The following is a 6,749-nucleotide window of genomic DNA, read 5'->3' on the forward strand; positions in this document are numbered from 1 at the left end:
GCTTTTTGAGTCTTGAGGGATCCTTCAGAGAGCTACCATTGGAGCTACAGCATTCCTTGCTTGGAAAGAGAATTTGAGAGATGAGCGCGTTGATGCCAATAGCCACGTGGATGAAGACAGGATGGGGGTGGGGCACTGTGTGTGATCTTGAACTGCACATTTTGGTCTGTCCCACGTCTCAATCACTGGGTGTGTGTCACGGCCCTGGGCTCTGCCATCCTCCCCATAACCCGACCCCATAAAACATCAGCAGTACAGGCTCTGTGCATTAATAAAATACCCGTATCACTCGCTTTAATTAAGAGTTTCCTTTAGATTTCATTTAACCTCTAGCTGGAAGACTTAGTTCCTTCAAAAGAACACTTTTTAAAAATAATTCCTAAATCACAGGAGGAAAAATGATCTATTCCTTTCTTTTTTTCTTTCTTTTCTTTTTTTTTTTTTTTTTTTTTTTTTTTTTGGCCACCCCCGAGGCATGAGGAAGAAGTTCCTGGGCCAGGGATCGAACCTACACCACAGCAGTGACAATGCCAGATCTTTAACCCACTGAGCCACCAGGGAACTCCCCAAAATGATCTATTCTTAAGCACCCCAGCAAAGCATATTTCAGTAAATATAAGTAATTTATTGCCTTTTAGGTGGAAATTCATGGGCTGTGTGTAAGGGGATAAAATACTAAATTCATCATCAGACAAGAATTTCAAAGTATATCTGCATTTCTGAGTTTTGAAGGGACCTCATCTGGAGAGAGAGAGAGAGGATGAGATGGGGGAGAAGCAGATTTATCCACTGGCTATTTCATTCCCTACCCCAATATTAAATTTTATGTGGGGAATCTAGGAGTTTAAAAGCTTCACATTTTTGTGTAATAAAAAAGAAATACAATATCCTGTTGCTATGCGTAGTGACACTTTGTGCAGGAAAGAAAACCGTTCTCCTTAGCTATTCTTTGAAATACGACCTACGACGTCATTTAATTTTTGAAAACCCTAAGGTCATGTAACACACTTTCTCTGTCATTTGTAAGTACATTAACTCAGTGGCCATACGACAGTGAAATTATGATAATGGGCTGCTAAAATGGGTCAGGCAGGCACTGCATTTCATGTTAGCTTCAAACAACCATCAGAGCACAGCTCAAATCAAATATGACAGCAGAAAAGCACGGAGTTTACTTTTCTTAAAGTGTTTCTACTTAGTCAAGTACACATGCACAATGAGTCAAAGGGACCCCACCTTAGTGGTGAGCTGCGAGAGAATAACCCCACGGAGAGATAAATTTCTCTTTAAAAAAAAAAAAAAAAATCATGCCTTAACATCACAGATGTCGCATGCAGAGGTCAAAGCAGGATTCTTTCCAAAACATTTCTCTATCCTGGTCCGAGATTTGAACAAGCGCGATCTATTCTGCCTGGAAAATTGTTCTGTTAAATTAAAAATATTTTAAAACGGAAGCACGTTTAATGTATTCATTTAAACAACCCCCCCAAAACCTCTTCTTTTAGTAATATGTCTTGTGTGAACTCTTTTCAAAAAATAAGAAAATAAAAAAGAAATAGGAAGTGGACATGTACTTTGCTGTGTGGGGCACATCTCTGACACATCTTGAGCCAAAGATTCTGAAAGAATTCACAACTGGAAATGGTTGCCCCTCCACTTCAAAAAAACAAAGAAACTGACTTGTGACACTGTGTAAAAGACATTTAAGGATGCACGTCCTGATGAGTTTACCCCGACTTATTCCCACGATCTAGTACTCTGGAGTTCCTCCCTTTAGTAACGCTGGCTGGCTTTGAACTTGGACCAGGTATTGTGGTCCCTATTAGCCTTTAGGAGATACTGCCAGAAGGACCCCACCTTAAGGTGCAGGCAGCCACCTTATCTCCAAAGAATTTAAAAACTCTGTATCAGAGTACGGCCCCTTTTAAACAGCCCTTTTCCTTCCTTCTTTTTTTCTGTACTTGGAAAAAAAAAAAATCTGTCAGTGTAAGAGTTCCTGGAAGAACTCTAAGCATGAAGTTGAGGAACAAAAGCACAAGAACGCCATCCGCATGCAAAAGTTAACTGAATGGCAGAGATAATTGCTAAGATAATTGTTGTGATAGGAGCCAGCTGAAAGTTTCTGTAGCGTATTTTCCTATTCCTGTTAAGGGTAAACTATCCATTTCAGAGAGATACTATTGGAGCACATGTTTACTGGACGACATTTTGTTTTCAATATTTTTTTTTTTTGCAAAATCATCGTAATGAAAACCAGGGCTTTTAAGAGGATAGCTAGTTTAAGTAGTCCCACCACATATTTCTGACGACTATACTATCACCTTAGAAATAAATGAGTGATATTATGTCATCTTGTGATGCAACATCTCCAGTGTATAAAATAGTATCACACTTTTTTTTTTTTTTTTTTTTTTTTTTGTCTTTTTAGGGCCGCTCCAGCAGCATATGGAGGTTCCCAGGCTAGGGGTCTAATTGGAGCTGTAGCTGCCGGCCTACACCACAGCCACGCCAGATCTGAGCCACATCTGTGACCTACACCACAGCTCACAGCGGTGCCGGATCCTTAACCCACTGATGAGGGCAGTGATCAAACCCACAACCTCATGGTTCCTAGTCGGATTCGTTTCTGCTGTGCCATGATGAGAACTCCGCATCGCACTTTATAACAAGAAGAAACACAAAGGATAGTTGGGACTATTCTATGGTCAGTATCAGCTTAGGCTCCTTGAAACTGGGGAGATGACTGACAATGGGATTTAATGGAGTATAACTACAGTAGCCTTGAGCAAAGATACAATTATAGCTGAAAAGCATCTTAGGTTCTTGGCTGTTGCTAGCATCACGGTATAAATCAGCAATTGCTTCTTCCCTTTTTCCTCTGCAGCCCCCTCCCCTCCAAATTCAAAACACAGAATCCTCCAGAATCAAAAACTTGGTAAAAGGTCATTTTGTTTTCCTCAACAGCATAAAAATGGCATAGCTAGATCTGACATGCATATGCAAATCAGCTCAGAGAAACACTGATTTTCCTTCACACTGAATTATTGTATCTGCATGAATGTTGATACAAACACAAGGAACAAAAAAAAAAAAAAACAAAACCACACTCTCTATGGTTTAATTGCCAAGATGCAAACAAGAAACATAGATGTATTGGATACAGGGACTGTCTCTTGGCACCATAGCTACAGCAAACCATGTTCTTAACTCATAAATACCTATTTAAATGTATTTCATCATAGTAAGAGGGTTTTTTGCAGGCTCACACACACACAAAAAAAAACTTGCAAAATATGCAACATGGTGTCAGAAGAATATACTGATTATTGATAACTAACTTATGATATTTAACACAATCAAAAGGTGTATCTAAGAGATTAAGAAAGAAGAAAGGAAACTGAAGATTAAATGGCAGTAATGTAAATGGAAATGCAGGGAGATCCTGCACTTATGGAAGCTTCCAGTCCTCAAAAAGGGGCTGTAAGTCAACGTGATAAAAGATGAATCTGATTTTACCACAGATGTAATGTTAGTCTGATAGACTGAATTCTTGACAAATCATGTCATGCCTTTTAGCTAAAAAAAAAAAAGATATGACCACAAGTAACATTTATACTCAAATACGTAATGAACCTGCCTACTGAATGGCGTGGAGCTTCCCAGAACGCACACGTTCACTGTGGAGGTCACGTGGTATCTTACAGAACACGGGACTGGCCATGAGAAACTTGGACGCTTCAGGTTGTCTTCATTCTACAGCAAGTCTGGCTGGGGAACCTTGAACAAGGAGCATAGCTATGCTGAGCCTTGTCTCCTCACCTATGCGAGGGCAGGGTTGCAGCGGATGAGCCTTAAAACCCATTCCAACCGGAAAATGTTCTTGGCGTCTCCTACAGAAGCCAGAAGCCCTGCACAAGGACAGTCCATGAACAAGGAGACCGACTTCAAGATGGACCTGCTTCATGGACATGTCTGGCGCCTATGATGAGAGGACTTCTGCTCCCCAGAAGCGGGGTTGGGGGAGGGCTTCCCCAGGGGACAAAAGTCGAGAGCCCGGGGAGGTCAAAGGATTCCCAAAAGTGGAGAAAAGGAGGAGAGATGCCAGGAAGAAGGGGCAGCAGCTGGGCACCGGGGAGGGCATGACTCTCGAGATGGAGGCCGAGATTCACGCCTGATCCAAACATATTTTATTTATTTAGTCTTTTCGTCTTTTTAGGGCTGCACTCACAGCGTATGGAGGTTCCCAGGCTAGGGGTAGAATCAGAGTTGTAGCTGCCGGCCTACACCACAGCCACAGCAACACCAGATCCTTAACCTACTGAGCGAGGCCAGGGATCAAACCTGCATCCTCATGGATACGAGTTGGATTTGTTAACCACTGAGCCATGACGGGAACTCCCAAACATATTTTAAAGAGAGTAAATTCTACCTTCTCAGGATCTAAACGACAAACTAGGCATGCCATGTCTACAGAGGCCACAGTCTGTATACAGCACTTGGCGCACAGCTGCACTCACTAAGTATTTGCTGGAAGGATAAAAAGAAAGGAGATAGAAAAACATAGCATACTGTCTTCAATATGACTCAACATCATGCAGAAAACATTCTTATCCCACTCCATTATTACTGCCTTTTTTATATAGTACACGAGAAGAAGGTACTTCCTTCTGGTAGACAATGATCAGAATCTTCTGGTGAACCTTCAGGGGCCAAATTAATGCTTTCTGAGAAATCAGGGAGGCTTGTTTTACTGCTCTCATATTTCAGTGTAAGTTCTCTTTAAAAAAAAAAAAAAAAAAAAAAAGCCTTGAAGGCGCAGTTTCACATCTCTCAACTTTAAGTTTTAAGGCCACCACCTCCTCAGTACCATCCGCCTCAGCCCCTCCACGAAAGCACGGGAAGACCAGCCCCTGTGGAGAATATGAGCTGATGGCCTCAGCACTTCCTTCGCAATACCAAAAGTCCCGAGGGTTTGGTCTGAATGATGGCCGTTTATTTGCTTGTTTATTACACATTATTATTAAGTCGATCTGTAAAATTATCCGATGTGGAAATAAACATGCGCCCCCAACATCAAAACTCCTATTTGATTTCAAGTCCCCTAAAGCAAGTCTTTTCATTTCAGCCAGAGACCCTGTAGCATTAAAACAACGCAACAGTTAGAAGTGCACTGTGATTTCCTCCTATCAGTTACATTTAAGAAGGGAATACATTATGTGACTCTGGATGACAAATTCTGTTTTCAACAAGGAGAGAAAGAACCAGAAGCCTTGAGGAAAACCAAGAGAGGGCTCCCAGCTTTCTGGGAGGTCAGAGGCACAGGTCTTGCTGGGGTGGTCCTCGCCCCTCTTGGGCTGCGTTCTCACCTCCGGACGTCTGTTCATGGTTGAGTTTAGAGTAATGGGTGCACGGGTCAGGCCGTGTATTAAAGATGCCAGTGTGAGCTGACAAGTACTCCAGCGTTCCTTATGAATGTCTTTCTGTAGAAAGATGACTGTTGTCCTTCAAAGGAATCACCTGGGAGGCCATAAATTGGTTACAATGACGTTGCCATTTATCACTGCAGTTTTGGAACTTCTCTTTTGGCAGAATCGGTTAGTGAATCTCTTAAGAGAGAGGGTTTTCTTATTTACGTTCTAGAACATGTTGCCCCCCTCTCTCCTTTCTCCCTTTATCTTCCTGCATGGCCCCTGCAGCAGGCGCTGGCGCGGTGGGCCGAAATTCAAGTTCATCTTTTCTGAGCACATCATAGACCCAAGCCTCTCTGTCCCCATGGGTGGGATGCAGCCAAGGAAACATGAGCCTAAGTGAGACTGTGTCACTTCTGAGGGAGTCAGCACAGGGTTCCCACCAGTGACCAGCCCCTAAAGGGCCAGAGGTGGACACAGAGTCCAGGAGGAAAGCCATCTCAGTCTCCAAGGCCACAGAGACTTGGGGGTTGTCATCGTACAGCCTCTTCTGTCTAATATGGTCCTTTCCCTCCCTTATGCCCCGATTCTTGAGTTGGGTTGCAATGTCCATCACTCAAGCAGATGGGCAGACCAAGGACCTCCAGCAAGGACCCCCTCCTCCGGAGAGTGGCAGAAGAGAGACATCACGGGGTGAGGGGACTTCAGACCCACACCAACGTTGGCAGCCCTAAGGACTGCACTTTCAATTGGCTGAGAGGTTTCAATCCATTTCCCTTTGATATCAGAGGTGATGGAGAGACAGTCCCCGGAAGTCAGTCGATGGCAGGTCCCTTCAAACTCGGGAAAGGGGGCTTCCCTGCACATGTGCACATATCAGAGCTGTGCGTCTGTGTGTTCAGTGAACAAGGACTATTTTAAGTGGATTGTCAAATGATGGAGGCACGAAGGCAACAGCCATCAGCATCCATGGAGCCCACCATGAAAAGACGGGGGTGGTGGTGGGGAGTGTCAATTTCTACCCACAAGCTCCTCCCCAAACCCCTATAAACAGGGACTTGGCAGCTGGCCTTCCTCTCTCCATCTCAGCACAGACAGTATGAACGCTGACCACAGGCGTGAGATCTGTGAAAACAAAAGGAAAAGGAGGACTTCGGCCCCAAATCTGGACACAGAGACTCTGGTGACACTGTCCTGCATTTTCCAAAGCCATTCACAGAGCTTCAGCCACTTGGCACCAGGCTGCTCACTGTGGGACACAAGACTAGAGGCAGCCTCTGTCTGCACAGAACTCAAAGGTCCACTGTGAACAGGACCCTCTCAACTCAGGATGAAACGCCA

At 43.8% G+C, this 6,749-nt stretch overlaps 1 protein-coding gene across 9 annotated transcripts in view; it reads right to left on the reverse strand.

Moving 5' to 3' along the window:
- Window positions 1-6,749, reverse strand: part of TSHZ1 (teashirt zinc finger homeobox 1) — an 80,713-nt gene that overhangs the window by 22,934 nt on the left and 51,030 nt on the right. The window lies entirely within an intron of this gene.

This window comes from Sus scrofa, chromosome 1, assembly GCF_054392235.1.
Source record: "Sus scrofa isolate SSC_HxYL_T2T_F1_AM1 chromosome 1, Sscrofa_HxYL_maternal_Yorkshire_Landrace_v2.0, whole genome shotgun sequence".
NCBI lineage: Eukaryota > Metazoa > Chordata > Mammalia > Artiodactyla > Suidae > Sus > Sus scrofa.